At 46.4% G+C, this 16,370-nt stretch overlaps 1 pseudogene; it reads left to right on the top strand.

Annotated features, from left to right (window-relative positions):
- The window catches only part of LOC141110160 (nicotinamide N-methyltransferase-like), a 65,118-nt pseudogene extending 51,863 nt beyond the window's left edge, over positions 1-13,255 (top strand).
- The last annotated feature ends 3,115 nt before the right edge of the window (positions 13,256-16,370 follow it).

The following is a 16,370-nucleotide window of genomic DNA, read 5'->3' as shown; positions in this document are numbered from 1 at the left end:
CAGCTACCTGAAGAAAATTACTGGTGTTTTTTTGATCCTATTAGTACCACAGTCATGCAGCTAGACTATTTACAGTTAGTGCAGTGCATCCTGCTCACAGTGTTCAGCTAAACCTACAAGTTAGTGGGGTGCGTCCACCTCACAGTGTTCAGTTAAACCTACAAGTTAGTGGGGTGCGTCCTGCTCACAGTGTTCAGCTAAACCTACAAGTTAGTGGGGTGCGTCCTGCTCACAGTGTTCAGCTAGATCCATTCCTGTTATCTTCTTACTGACAGGCAGGCTTGTCTTGTTACAGTATATACAGCTACCTGAAGAAAATTACTGGTGTTTTTTTGATCCTATTAGTACCACAGTCAGGCAGCTAGACTATTTACAGTTAGTGCAGTGCGTCCTGCTCACAGTGTTCAGCTAAACCTACAAGTTAGTGGGGTGCGTCCACCTCACAGTGTTCAGCTAAACCTACAAGTTAGTGGGGTGCGTCCTGCTCAGAGTGTTCAGCTAAACCTACAAGTTAGTGGGGTGCGTCCTGCTCACAATGTTCAGCTAGATCCATTCCTGTTATCTTCTTACTGACAGGCAGGCTTGTCTTGTTACAGTATATACAGCTACCTGAAGAAAATTACTGGTGTTTTTTTGATCCTATTAGTACCACAGTCAGGCAGCTAGACTATTTACAGTTAGTGCAGTGCGTCCTGCTCACAGTGTTCAGCTAAACCTACAAGTTAGTGGGGTGCGTCCACCTCACAGTGTTCAGCTAAACCTACAAGTTATTGCAGTGCGTCCTGCTCACAGTGTTCAGCTAGATCCGTTCCTGTTATCTTCTTACTGACAGGCAGGCTTGTCTTGTTACAGTAAATACAGCTACCTGAAGAAAATTACTGGTGTTCTTTTGATCCTATTAGTACCACAGTCAGGCAGCTAGACTATTTACAGTTAGTGCAGTGCGTCCTGCTCACAGTGTTCAGCTAAACCTACCAGTTAGTGGGGTGCGTCCACCTCACAGTGTTCAGATAAACCTACAAGTTAGTGCAGTGCATCCTGCTCACAGTGTTCAGCTAGATCCGTTCCTGTTATCTTCTTACTGACAGGCAGGCTTGTCTTGTTACAGTATATACAGCTACCTGAAGAAAATTACTGGTGTTCTTTTGATCCTATTAGTACCACAGTCAGGCAGCTAGACTATTTACAGTTAGTGCAGTGCGTCCTGCTCACCGTGTTCAGCTAAACCTACAAGTTAGTGGGGTGCGTCCTGCTCACAGTGTTCAGCTAAACCTACAAGTTAGTGGGGTGCGTCCTGTTCACAGTGTTCAGCTAAACCTACAAGTTAGTGGGGTGCGTCCTGTTCACAGTGTTCAGCTAAACCTACAAGTTAGTGGGGTGCGTCCACCTCACAGTGTTCAGCTTAAGCTACCTGTAGAAGGTTGGTGGTGTTCTCATACTACAGGCAGGCAGTTGATTTTGCTAGCTGCAGTATCAGTACATATATATATATATATATATATATATATATATATATATATATATCCCAGCTTAGTGCAGCTACAGGCCATTAGTATGTCTGGAAGGCCAAGAAGGAGAGGTAGACAGTTACAAGCCAATAAGAGAGGGCAAGCAGGCTCTGTGTCTAGTGCTGGTCATGGAGACGGTGCATTCTTATCAGCACGTGGCCGTGGGACACGCTTGGCCTTTTTTTCGGCAGCTGGCTGTGTTGAGCCGCAACATGCGGAAGACTTGGTTGAGTGGATGACCAAGCCGTCCTCATCCTCCTCATCCTCCTCATCCTCTCTCACCCATGCCCAGGGTACTTTGTCTGGCAAAGCAGCGGCCTCTTCCCTCGGCTCAATGTCATCAGTGACTCCTTCCCTAGCCCCACCATGTCCTCCTGAGGAGTCCCTCGAACTGTTTGACCACAGTGTTGGGTACATGCTCCAGGAGGATGCCCAGCGTTTGGAAGGCTCTGATGATGATACTGAGCTCGATTAAGGCAGTAACATGAGCACGGACAGAGGGGGTGCCCAAGAAGGACAGCAATCTGGCAGTCATGCTCCCTCTGCTGCAGCATACTGCCAGGTTTGCTCCAGTGATGAGGAGGGAGGGGATGATGAGGTCTCTGACTCAACGTGGGTGCCTGATAGGAGAGAGGAGGAGGAGGAGGAGGAGGTGGCACATCATAAGGGCAGCACATTGACTGCATCACACCCCAAAGCTCCACATGTGCAGGGCGCTGCAGTCTCTGTGCATTATTCAAAAAGTTCTTTGGTGTGGGCCTTTTTTGAGACGAGTGCATCAGATCGCACCGCTGCTATTTGCAACATATGTCTCAAGCATATCTCGCGTGGCCAAAACATCTCCCGCTTGGGTACCACATGCTTGACCAGACATATGTTGACCTGCCATGCAGTTCGTTGGCAAGCATATCTAAAAGACCCACACCAAAGAACAAAGAGGACCTCTCCTTGCTCCTCATCAGCTGAGATTTCCAACCCCACTATACCTTCAGTCCTCTCTGAGAGCTGCACTGAGAGGAATGAAGGTGTAGAATTAGGTGTGTCACAGCCAAGTACTTGTGGGCAATCTGCTTTTGGTACACCGACGTCAGATTATCCCAGGCAAATTTCCCTGCCCCAGCTGCTGCACCGCCGAAAGAAGTTTGCTCCCAGCCATCCACATGCCCAGCGGTTGAATGCTAGCTTGGCAAAATTGCTAGCACTTCAACTGCTGCCTTTTCAGTTGATAGACTCTGCCCCCTTCCGTGAGTTTTGTGGAATGTGCGGTTCCTCAGTGGCAGGTACCCGAACGCCACTTTTTCTCACGGAAGGCAATTCCGGCTCTCTACCAGCATGTGGAAGGCAATGTCCATGCCTCGCTGGACAGGGCGGTCAGCGGTAAGGTGCATATTACCGCTGACTCATCGTCCAGCAGGCATGGACAGGGACGTTACCTAAGTTTCACGGCGCATTGGGTGACTCTGCTGGCAGCTGGGAAGGATGCAGGACAAGGTGCAGTAGTGTTGGAGGTTGTTCCGCCACCACACCTCCAAAATGCTAATGATTGTGACACACCTCTCTCCTCCACCCCCTCCTCTTCTTCTTCCTCCATGGCCTCTTCCTGTGCTTTGTCCTCGGAATCAGCGGTGCTCCGTAGATGTTCAAGGGGCTACGCAAGTACGCAGGCCAAAAGATGCCATGCGGTGCTTGAGCTGGTGTGCTTGGGGGACAGGAGCCACCCTGGGGCAGAGGTTCTGTCAGCTCTGCAGGGGCAGGTTCAGAGGTGGTTGATGCCACGCCAACTTAAGGCAGGAATGGTGGTTTGCGACAATGGCACCAACCTCCTCTCTGCCCTCCGACAGGGACAAATGACGCATGTGCCCTGTTTGGCTCACGTCCTTAACTTGGTGGTTCAGCGGTTCTTGGGCAGGTACCCGGGCTTACAGGATGTCCTGAGGCAGGCCAGGAAAGTCTGTGTGCATTTCCGCCGGTCATATAATGCCAGTGCTCGGCTGACGGACCTCCAAAAGGAGTTTAACATGCCCAAGAACCACCTAATCTGTGACATGCCCACCAGGTGGAACTCAACGTTGGCCATGCTGCAGCGGCTGCACACGCAGCAGAGGGCCATCAATAAGTACCTGTGCGACTATGGCACCAGGACAGGGTCAGGGGAGCTTGGTTTTTTTCCCCACGCCAGTGGGCCATGATCAGGGATGCATGCACTGTCCTGTCACCATTTGAGGAGGCCACGAGGATGGTGAGCAGTGACAGTGCATGCATCAGTGACACTGTCCCCCTTGTCCACCTGTTGGAGCACACGCTGCGCGGAATAATGGACAGGGCACTTGAGGCAGAACAGAGGCAGGAAGAGGAGGACTTCCTTAGCTCTCAAGGCCCCCTTTATCCAGACAGTGTTCCTGCGTGCCCGCCGATCACACAGGAAGAGGACGAGGAGGAGGAGGAGGAAGATTGTGTCAGTATGGAGGTGGAGCCTGGCACTCAGCATCAGCAGCAGTCTTTAAGGGATCAGTCCCAAGAAACACATGGACTTGTACGTGGCTGGGAGGAGGTGGCTGCGGACCATGTCGTCCTTAGTGACCCAGAGGACTCCGGACCGAATGCCTCAGCAAACCTACGCTGCATGGCCTCCCTGATCCTGCAAAGCCTGCGTAAGGATCCTCGTATTCGTGGTATCAAGGAGAAGGACCAATACTGGCTGGCAACCCTCCTTGATCCACGTTACAAGGGTAAGATTGCGGACCTTATCTTGCCATCGCAGAGGGAGCAGAGGATGAAACATCTTCGGGAGGCCTTGCAGAAAGGTCTGTGCAACGCGTTCCCAGAGACTGGGAGGTTACAAACTCCTGTTTGTGGACAACGTGTTGCTGAGGCTTCGGTCAGTCAAAAAAGGAGCGGTGGAGAAGGTGGCCTTCTGACTGATGCGTTCAGACAATTTTTTGGTCCGCAGCCCCAAGGTATGATCGGTTCCAGCAACCATCGCCAGCGTCTGTTTTACATGGTGCAGGAATACCTAGGGGCAAGATCAGACTTGGACACCTTTCCCACCGAAAATCCTCTGGGTTACTGGGTCTTGAGGATGGATCACTGGCCAGAGCTTGCACAGTATGCAATTGAGCTACTGGCCTGTCCTGCATCCAGCGTTCTTTCAGAACGCACATTCAGTGCTGCTGGAGGCGTGGTAACCGATCACAGGGTGCGTCTGTCCACCGACTCGGTCGATCGACTGACCTTCATAAAAATGAATGAGTCTTGGATCACCACCAGCTACCAAGCACCTGATGCTGATGTAACCGAATAATTTTTTTTGAAATCTCAGATCCCTTCAAAGACTGCCTATGCTGATGCTGAGTGACTATCCCTGAGTAATTATCCTCTTCCTCCTCAATCATCACGCTGATAGCTTGTAAGAACATTTTTGGTTCTGGGCGCCACCACCAGTGCCTAAGGCACAATTTTTCAGCCCCTGTTTAACAGGGGCGTGTAATTACAATTTTTGTTGCAATACTTTGCAGCAGGGCTCGTTCCTGCGTTCCAACTAGAGTGTCTGTGAGGGGTTGCAGTGTTGTGGCACCAGCACCAGTGCCTAAGGCCTAATTTTTCTGCCCCTGTTTAACAGGGGCATGTAATTACAATTTTTGATGCAATACTTTGCAGCAGGGCTCATTCCTGCGTTCCAACTAGAGTGTCTGTGAGGGGTTGCAGTGTTGTGGCACCAGCACCAGTGCCTAAGGTCCAATTTTTTCTGCCCCTTTTTAACAGGGGCGTGTAATTACAATTTTTGATGCAATACTTTGCAGCAGGGCTCGTTCCTGCGTTCCAACTAGAGTGTCTGTGAGGGGTTGCAGTGTTGTGGCACCAGCACCACCACCACCACCACCACCACCAAAGGCCCAATTTTTCTGCCCCTGTTCAACAGGGGCATGTAATTACAATTCTTGATCTAATATTTCACAGCAGGGCCCATTTCTGCACCCACCAAGAGCGAGTGAGGACTTACAGTGTTGTGGCACCACCACCACCACCACCACCACCAAAGGCCCAGTTTTTCTGCCCCTGTTTAACAGGGGCATGTAATTACAATTCTTGATCTAATATTTCACAGCAGGGCCCTGTGAGGGCTTACGTTGTTGTGGCCACAACAACACCTAAGGCCCAAATTTCTGCTGAGTATATAGGGCAGGCCCCTACTTTCAAACATCTAACTTACAAACGACTCCTACTTGCAAACGGAAGGAGACAACAGGAAGTGAGATGAAATCTACCCCTAGGAAGGGAAATTCTCTCCTGTAAGAGTTAATATGGGAAAAACATTTCTCCTTTTCACTGATGCTTTCCAATCCTTGTTCCACAAAAAACCCCAAATTCTCAAAAAACATTTGTCATTGGGACAAAAAGTGAGGTGAAATCTTCTAAAGAGGAGGAAAGACAGCAAAACAAATGTCACAGGGGTGATAACCCTTCCCTATGTTTTCCAAAAAGCTTAAAAAAGATATTTTGGCTGGAGCTAAACACGTTAAAAATGTACCCGTTCAAAATGACAAACAGATTCTACTTAACAACAAACCTACAGTCCCTGTCTTGTTTGCACCGCCTGTATACTGCTGTTCAGAGTATATAGGGCCTGGTGGCCCCACACCATTCCTTATTTTAATTTGGGTGCGGGGTTCCCCTTAATATCCATACAAGACCCAAAGGGCCTGGTAATGGACTGGGGGGTACCGTTTGTCTCACTGATTTTCATCCATATTGCCAGGACCCGACATTACATTAAACCCGCAAGCAGTTTTAAATGAGATTTTTTCCTTTAAAAATGACATTTGGTGCAGGGACTGTTCTAAACACGGGAAACACGCGCCACTTTACAGGCATACTATAGACACCCCCCAGGTACGATATTTAAAGGAATATTTCACTTTTTTTTTTAACTTTAAGCATCATTAAAATCACTGCTCCCGAAAAAACTGCAGTTTTTAAAAGTTTTTTTTGCATTGATACATGTCCCCTGGGGTAGGACCCGGGTCCCCAAACCCTTTTTAGGACAATACCATGCAAATTAGCCTTTAAAATGAGCACTTTTGATTTTGAACGTTCGAGTCCCATAGACGTCAATGGGGTTCTAACGTTCGTGCGAACTTTCGGTCCGTTCGCAGGTTCTGGTGCGAACTGAACCGGGGGGTGTTCGGCTCATCCCTATTCATGGAGTAGTCAGTCTTGAAGCCTTAAAAGGTTTGACCCATCAGTATGCTGCCATGCCATGCACAGGAATGGACTATTAGGCAGAATGCAAAAATGAGAAATGTATTTAGTCGAAGGTAAAATGTATTGAAATACAATCACAGTGAATAATCAGTTATGAGAATGAACTTAAAGAGAAGGCCCCTGAAAAATGAAAAGTCATCAGCTACAAATACTGCAGCTGCTGACTTTTAATATATGAACACTTATCTGTCCAGGGAGCCTGCAATGTTGGCACCCCAGGAGATCTTCTGATTGACTGTCGGGTGCAGTTGCCACCATTTCAGGTAAGGGAACCCAGCTTTTGGCTTCACAGCCAGGTCCCTACTGCGCATGCGCGTAGCGCGCTGTGCTTTCTAATTGGTCCGGCGGCGGAGGAAGGAGTAGGGGGCCGAACTTCCGAGAGACGGGGCCGCGGCCCCCTCGCCTGGAAGTGGGAAACAGTACCTGTCAAAAACAGGTACCCGTTCCCCCCCCTAAAAGGTGCCAAATGTGGTAATGGAGGGGGGAGAAGACGGATAAGCAGAAGTTCCACTTTTGAGTGGAATTCCACTTTAACAGGCGCTGACCAAAGAAACAAATTGTGTGTGATAAAGGGACAGCAAGAGCCATTTACTGTGTTTGGATGTATTGTACGCTACGTGGTAAAAAAAAAATATCAAATAACATTAAAATAAATGCACACATTATATTGCCTCTTTGTTTTTTAGGGTGCTATTATCACACTTTTTGGAGTTAATTTTCTAAAGACAAATAGACATTGCAAGGGAAGTTGTACTTTGCAAGGGAATTTTACCCTGCACTTAGCGAATAAGGTGAAGTTCTGCTGACTTCCATCATCTAATCACATGCAAGTAAAACATTTTTTTTCAACTTCACTTTTAGAGTCAACAGCCTTTTTGCCTTTAGTAAACCAACCCCATTGTCTTACCAGTTCAAGGAACAACAAGCAAACACAAACATGTTATTTCAATGACAATAGCTTGTCAAGCAGCCCTCCAGAGGACCTAATTTAACCACTTGCCACCCGCCATATAGCAGAATGATGGCGGCAAAGTGATTTCAATAACCTGACCGTCGTATGACGTCCTCAGGATATAAAGCAGCTACGCACCCCCGGGGGCGCGCATCACGGCGATCGTTGTTGCGGTGTGTCAGTCTGACACACCGCAACACCGATCTAGGTAAAGAGTCTCTGACGGAGACTCTTTACCACGTGATCAGCCGTGTCCAATCACGGCTGATCATGATGTAAATAGGAAGAGCCAGTAATCGGCTTTTCCTCACTCGCGTCTGAAAGACGCGAGTAAAGGAGAGCCGATCGGCTGCTCTCCTGACAGGGGGGGGTCTGTGCTGATTGTTTATCAGCACAGCCCCCACTTGTATCCCACCCAGGACCACCATCATGCCGCCCAGGACCACCAGGATGGCCATCCACACTGGACCACCAGGTATGCCCCCCTAGACCCCCAGGGAAATACTAATTTGTGCCCAGGCAGCTGCCAAATCAATGCCCAGGCAGCTGCCAATCAGCGCCCACTCACAATGCCTACCAGTGCCACCAGGGATGCCTATCAGTGCCTCATATTGATGCCACGTATCAGTGCCCAGCAGTTCCGCCTATCAGTGCCACCCATAGGAACCAATCTTTGCAGTCTTTCAGTGCCCATCAGTGTCGCCTATCAGTGCCACCCATGAGTGCCCATCAATGCCCATCAGTGCTGCATATCAGTGCCGCCTACCAGTGCCCGCTTATCAGTGCCGCCTTATTAGTGCCCATCAGTGAAAGAGAACGTACTTTTTTACTAAATTTTATAACAGAAACAAAAGCAAAACTTTTATTTTTTTAAAAAAATTTTTGGTCTATTTTTAAATTTGTTTAGCAAAAAATAAAAACCGCAGAGGTGATCAAATACCACCAAAAGAAAGCTCTATTTGTGGGAAAAAAATGATAAAAATTTCATTTGGGTACAGTGTTGTATGACCGCGCAATTGTCATTCAAACTGCGACAGCACTGAAAGCTGAAAATTGGTCTGGGCAGGAAGGTGTATAAGTGCCCTGTATTGAAGTGGTTAACCACTTGCTTACTGGGCACTTAAACCCCCCTCCTGCCCAGACCAATTTTCAGCTTTCAGCGCTGATGCACTTTGAATGACAATTGCGCGGTCATACAACACTGTACCCAAATTAAATTTTTATCATTTTTTTCCCACAAATAGAGCTTTCTTTTGGTGGTATTTAATCACAGCTGGGATTTTTATTTTTTGCTAAACAAACAAAAAAAGATGGAAATTTTTGAAAAAAAAAATCATGTTTAATAGTTTGTTATAAAATTTTGCAAACAAGTAATTTTTCTCCTTCATTGATATGCGCTGATGAGGCGGCACTGGTGGGCACTGATAGGCTGCACTGATGGGCACTGATAGGCACAGTTAAGGCGGCACTGATAGGTACAGTTAAGGCGGCACTGATAGGCACAGTTAAGGCAGCACTGATGGGGACAGATAAGGCGGTACTGATGGGCACAGATAAGGCGGCACGGATGGCCACTGATGGGCGCTGATGGGTGGCACTGATGGGTGGCACGGATAGGTGGGACTGATGGGCACTGATAGATACCACCGATGGGGGCACTGATGGGCGGCACTGATGGGGGGGCACTGATGGGTGGCACTGATGGGCAGTGATGGGCCGCACTGATGGGCACTGGTAGGTGACACTGATGGGCACTGATGTGCAGCACTGATGTGGGCGCTGATGGGTGGCACTGATGGGTGGCACTGTGGGCACTGATGGGTGGCACTGTGGGCACTGATGGGTGGCACTGTGGGCACTGATGGATGGCACTGATTGATGGCACTGTGGGCACTGATGGGTGACGCTGGCGGGCACTGATAGGCGGCACTGCTGCCTATTGCTTTGTGACAGATGATCGCCATGATCGGGACTGATATCCCGATCACAGGCACCGGTGATCGGGTTTTTTTTTCCTCCTCACGCTGTCAGCGCGAGGAGGAAAAATAGCCAATTACCGGCGGTGTTTACATCACATGATCAGCTGTCATTGGCTGACAGCTGATCATGTTGAAAGGGGTCGGGACTGACCCCTTACTCTGATCTGTGATCAGGCGAGTCTCATAGACTCGCTGATCACCGAGCGCGCTGCGCGCTCGTGCACGGGACGACATCAATAGACGTAGTCCTGGCAATGTAGATCCGCGCTGTTGCCGTCATTTGGCAATGGCCCGGATCTGAAGAGGTTAAACATAAAATATGACCTCCTATTGACTGCAATGTAATTCAATTTCAAAATCCTAGTGTAGCACCCTCCAATGTGTGCTATTAGAAGGGAGATTAGGCAAACTATAGTCTTGCCCAGGGATAAACCTGAGTCACTGGATCTAGGTCAGGATTTTTAGAGTACGGTGACCAGACATCCCCGGACTGAGGACATGGTCCCCGGTCCAAGACTGTCCCCTGATTTGTCCCCGGATTGCAGGCAGGGGCCGCCGGGTCCAACTCCGGGCTGCAGTCACTGCTTTTCTCCCCCTGCAGTGCCGATCCAGCCCAGATCCCCCGAGCAGCACACAGCTGATTGCACACAGACACACAGCTGTGCTGGCCGCTCTGCTGAATGGAAGGAAGGAGAAGGGAGGAGGCGGGGCCCAGACTGACACTCGAGGAGCATTCAGAGGCCACACTACACCCAACCATTGGCTGCAGCCTGCAACTGTTGAGGTACAGAGAGAGGGAGGGTTACAGTACACAGAGACGGAGAGGGGGGTTACAGTATATACAGAGGGGGTTACAGCGTATAGAGAGGGGGGATACAGTATATACACAGAGATGGGGAGGGGGTACAGTATATACAGAGATGGGGAGGGGGTACAGTATATACAGAGGGTGAGGGGGTTACAGTATACAGAGGGTGGGGGTTACAGTATACAGGGGGGTTACAGTATATACAGAGGGCAAGGGTTACTGTATAGAGAGGGCAAGGGTTACAGTATAGAGAGAAGGGTTACAGTATATACAGAGAGATGGGGGTTACAGTATATATAGAGGGGGCTGTTACAGTATATAGAGAGGGGGATACAGTATATAGAGAGGGGGTACAGTATATACACAGAGAGTGGGGGTACTGTATATACAGAGAGAGAGAGAGAGAGAGAGAGAGAAAGAGGAGTGGTACATTATATACAGAAAGAGGGGGAGATGCAGTATATACAGAGACAAAGGGGGGTACAGTATATACAGAGAAAGAGGAGAGATGCAGTATGTACAGAGAGAGGGAGATACAGTGTATATAGAGAAATATATAATATCAAAAAATGCAGCTTATCTTCTTAACATTTTGTAGTCATATCCCAAAAAAATATTAGAAGTATTTTTTTTCTTTATCTCATGGGCAAAATGTGAGAAATAACATGCATATCATACAATCACTCCATAAACACATACGCTGCATATATCATTTGAGGAAAATATGCTTATAAAATACCATTTGCCAAAAAAAAAATAAAAAATAAAAAAATGTCCCTGGATTTCATTTTAAAAATCTGGTCACCTTATATTAGAGGCCAGGGCTGGATAACTCATAGGAGCTCTCTGATGCCCCCACCCTGTTTCTAGAATGTTGGAGAACATTCTGGAAGATAGTGGATGAAAGCTAGAAGGGTTTGCCTTGAATATTTAGGGGTTCTTAGCTAGTCCCCAGGTTGGGAGCCTGTCAGGGAACTAATGAGCCATGCCAGCAGAGGAGTTGAGTGGCTGAAGGACAAACAGTGTTGAAGAGAGTCTGTCGGTGGCCCTTGAGGGACCCCTGCCAGGAGGGGTTTTACCTCGGGCTGGAACTCGCGAGGCTGGCCTGGAAGGATCCCATTACAGGAGTGGGAAGAGAAAGCAGCCAGGTGGGCTGGTGGCAGCCAGGTGGGCTAGCATTTCTGCAAGCAGTAGAACTGGGACAAGTGTCTACAAAGAGGCAGAAGGTTGTGTGAGATGCTGTTCACTCCACATTGTAAATTTACCAAGGGACTGCTCCTAGCCTGTAATGGGCTATTGCTGAACTAACTAGGAACTGTTAGTTCCCCCAGGAGTGAACCAGCAGGAGCTGTACAATGGAACCAAGTTTGTGCAGGTGGAAGGAAGAAGAGGAATCTGTAAATAACGAGGAAGTTGTCCCTGGTTTTAATTGTTGGATATTTTCAAGTTGGGTATCCCATAATCCCTTAACCAGGGCCATCTTAATGCAAAGGCACTCCTGGGCACTGCCAAGAGGCCCCGGGTGCATAGGGCCCCGCAATAATCTTACATTACATCATATTTGCCAACTGTTTGGGACATTCATGCTTTTTACTAAACTGTCCCGAGATGGCCGTGTCCCGGGAAGCGTCCCGGAACCTATACTGTGCCCTCCTGATCCCAGTATTATGCCCTGCTGACCCCTCCTGTACTGTGCCCTTCTGGATTCCCCACTGTATTGTCCCCTTTGTGTTGATTAGTCTTTGATTTATGGAATGTTTTCTTTTTGTAAAATGTATTTTATTGAAATTACTAATGAATCTATGTTTAATTGTATCAACTATTTATACTTTATTTCTTGAAAGTAGGTGTGTAAATTGGGGCAAGCTGGTAGGGGCCCCAGAACATTACTTTGCCCAGGGGCCCATGATGCTATTAAGATGGCCCTGCCCTTACCCCATCTAAGTTATCATCTCCTAATAAAACAACAAAAACACAAGCCAAAGGTCTGATCACTGTGTCTGGCTACAAGAAGGAAATGCTGTGTGACTGGCTGTGTAGTAGTGGGGAACCCTGCCATTAGCAACTCCTACAGGGGTAGTGCTACACTAGTATGACAATTTTATTTTAACTTGTCAAATTAAAGTCTAACTGAATTTTAGCAGAATTGCTTATCACGCCACATCACTGTATATTGAAATATTTCCTGTAATGTCCATATTATATATATATTTTTTTTTTCTTTCAGAGATCAAATTCAGGAGCAAGAAATGCGCCTAAGGTCCTCCATCAAGCAGATTTTGAAATGTGATTTTGAACAGGAAAAGGTAACTTCCCGGTACTACTACCACTTGCTGATTGTATTATCAGTGCGTGTATACTGACAATGATCAGTAAAAATGAAGATGAATACATGAAGAATCTGGAGAATACCATAAAGCTGCTAAAACCCGGAGGCCAACTGTTACTTATTTCGCTAGTAGATGCAACTTACTGGGTTGTTGGAGCAGAACGGTTCCATTGTTTTAAATGTAATGAGGAGTTTGTGAAAAATGCCTTTGGTAAGGTGGGTTTAGTCATTGATTACTATTCAGTGCAGAGGAAACGCAATGTCAGCAATCTCACTGATTATAAAGCTATTCTATTCATTGTTGGAGGCAAAGGGGAGTAGATGATTGGAGCCAATAGCATTCATCTGGAGCCAAATCGAGTCAAATAGTATTATGTTGGCCTCCGGGTTTTACGGCAGTCAGAAATCACAGCAGTTGCGCTAAAGTCATTTTGCATCAATCTGTGTTAAATTGTGTTAACAAATATCGCTATCTTAATAAAGATCATTAAGAATATAAATGTGTGTTGACTTGTCTTGGAACAATATTGTAAACCTTTTATGTATACAATATATCTTTTTATCTATTTATTGATAACCAACACATTTCAGGACATTTACTGTGTGCCTTTCATCAGAATATGGATAAAGATTATATAAAAATACAATATCAGATACAGTGTATGGACAATATATTAGAAAACATAAACAATTAACATTATCAGGTTCAATACCTAAACATTATTAAAAGTTTGTGAGGAGAAAAAATATAGAAGAGATTAAATTGATAAGTGTTGTACAGGATGGCAGGGATGGGTCCTGGCTGACAGCTATATTTCCCCACTATTTGGGTTGTGTTCCCTTTAACCACTTGCTTACTGGGCACTTTTACCCCCTTCCTGCCCAGGTCAGTTTTCAGCTTTCAATGCTGTCACACTTCGAATGACAATTCAGCGCGGCCATGCTATACACTTTACCCATATGACATTTTTATCATTTTTTTCACATAAATATCCTTTTGGTAGTATTTAATCACCACTGGGTTTTTAATTTCTTTCTAAACAAACAAAAAAAGACCGAACATTTTTCAAAAATATTGTTTTTTTATAGTTTGCTATAGAATTTGGCAAACGTAATTTTTCTCCTTCACTGATGGCCATTATTAGGCGGCACTGATGGAAACTGATAGATGGCACTGGTGGGCACTAATGAGGCTGTCCTGATAGGTGACACTAATAGGTGGCACTGATGGGCACTGGTAAGCAACACTGATACATGGCACTGATGAGTAGGCACTGATGGTCACTTGTTCGCAGCACTGGTGGGCACTGTTGAGACTGCATTGATAATCAGTGCCCTTAATATTAGTGTTGATGTCCCTTTAACACAAGCCGGTTTTTGGCTTCCTTCTTCTCTCCTAGCGCTGTCAGTGTGAGGAAAGAAACATAGATAACCGGCTTGTGTTTACATCCGTGATCAGCTGTCATTGGACACAGCTGATCACGTGGTAAAGGACCGCTGTGATTGGCCCTTTACCCCAAACTGTGATCAGTGAGTCTGAACCCAAGGGAGAGAAGAGGACTGACTTATGGTCCCCTCTGGATCGATAAGTCTTTATTTGGGACCCGAAAATATGAATTTCTGGGTGAGAAAGAACTTCCATCCCTCATTACAGGGACTGTTACCCTGAAAGGGTTCACCCGTTTGCATCAGAGTTCAGAAAAGGAGGAGGAAACACTCAGTGCCAGTCTGTGAGGTGAAGTAGAGAAGAAACACAACTAAATGAGCAATGTGGGCTAGTGCATGGCTGAGACAAGGTTGCTGAACTCTGATAACCTTCTCTTTGGGACCTCTTATGCCGCGTACACACGGTCGGGCTTTTCAGCTACAAAAGCCGGACAGCCCGTCTGACAGACTTTCGACAGACTTTCGGTGGACCTTCAACAGACTTTCTAACGATCAGACTTGCCTACACATGATCACACAAAAGTCCGATGGATTCGTACGTGAGGACGTACACCGGACTAAAATAAGGAAGTTGATAGCCAATAGCCAATAGCTGCCATAGCGTGGGTTTTTGTCCTTCAGACTAGCATACAGACGAGCGGATTTCTGGGTCCGGCGGAGTTACAATGTAAAGATTTGAAGCATGTTCCAAATCTAAAGTCCGTCAGATTTGCGACTGGAAAAGTCCGCTGAAGGTCCGGTGAAGCCCACACATGATCGGATTGTCCACCGGATTTGGCCCGTCGGCGTCCGTTGGACAAGTCCGACTGTGTGTACGTGGCATTAGGCATCCAGGAGATTTCAAACACCCTGTTAAAGTAGAAGTGTGACTGGCAGTGAGCCGAGCGTTTGTTTTGTACCAACAATTGATCGACATTTTTTGCTTCCGGAGGACCAGCTGTTTTTTCTGTTGGCCTGTTTTTGACCATAAAAGGGACTGTTTGCTCTTACTAAGGTGCTGGCTGATGATCTCCGACTCCAATATCACAGTGTATATATAATAAATAAACTACATTTTGTAAATAGCATGCCAAATAAATTGCTTTAAATATTAGATAAACACATCATAGAAACTAAAAAGTAAATGTTTACATTATCACAAAAGGTGACTTTCTTTAGTTATACTTTTTCGATTCTATAATGTGTTTATATATGTAGTAATAACTAATCATTTGTTATTACTAAAGTTAGATAAAGCTTTAGGTTTAGTGTATTTTTTTAAAGCAGTACCAGGGACAGTACTAACATTAATGACTTTTGCAAAGTACCTGCAAAAAGGCATCTGCAGGTCTTCTGGCAGAAGCTGCATAGTAGCCAATTACAAGATGTGCTGACCAGGATATTTGAGGCCACATAAATGGAGCCATGTAAGTAAAGAACTATACTTCAAAAAAGATGTCTTTTTCACAAGACAGAATATACAGTACAAGGCTACCGGGATTGTTGGAGAATAAAAATCACACTACATAGGTTTAACTGGATGTATTTTTTTCAACATTATAAACTGAATAACTATGTAAAGGAACAGAAATGAAGGTGAATACAAGATGCAATAGGCCAGGCCTAGTCTTATCTATACCTGTTTACCAATGCTGTGTCTTAGACCAATAGAATTGGAAAAACAAATTATTAAAGTATTCTCTACCTCATGGAGTTGGTCACATTTGAGGTCCTGAATTCAGCACCTTCTTAAAAGATAGCACTGAAATTGACAGCTACAGTCCTCATTTTCTATGACCTATGGTGATGAGTGCCAGTGCCTCCTGGCCCTTTGAGGGGTTTCAGAGGCAGGGTGGGGTTTATCATCATGTGACCACCATGATTGTCTGTCACAGCAGTCACATTATTGGAAAGCTTTCTGTTAGTCGCCGGTAACTGTGCTGGGAGCGCACAGGGCGCGGGCTCACGGTACAGCTGTGTTTATAAAATGATATGAAAATCTGCAGCCAAAAGCTGTGCAGTGAATACTCCAAGTGTGAGGTCTGTTACGCAGGCTGGTGTGGGTGGTCATAATATACTGTATAAGTGCAGCAGAGATTGGGGGAAG

This window comes from Aquarana catesbeiana, linkage group LG10 (assembly GCF_042186555.1).
Source record: "Aquarana catesbeiana isolate 2022-GZ linkage group LG10, ASM4218655v1, whole genome shotgun sequence".
Classification (NCBI taxonomy): domain Eukaryota; kingdom Metazoa; phylum Chordata; class Amphibia; order Anura; family Ranidae; genus Aquarana; species Aquarana catesbeiana.
Note: the sequence above shows the minus strand (reverse complement) of the source record. Positions and strands in the feature narration are given on the sequence as shown.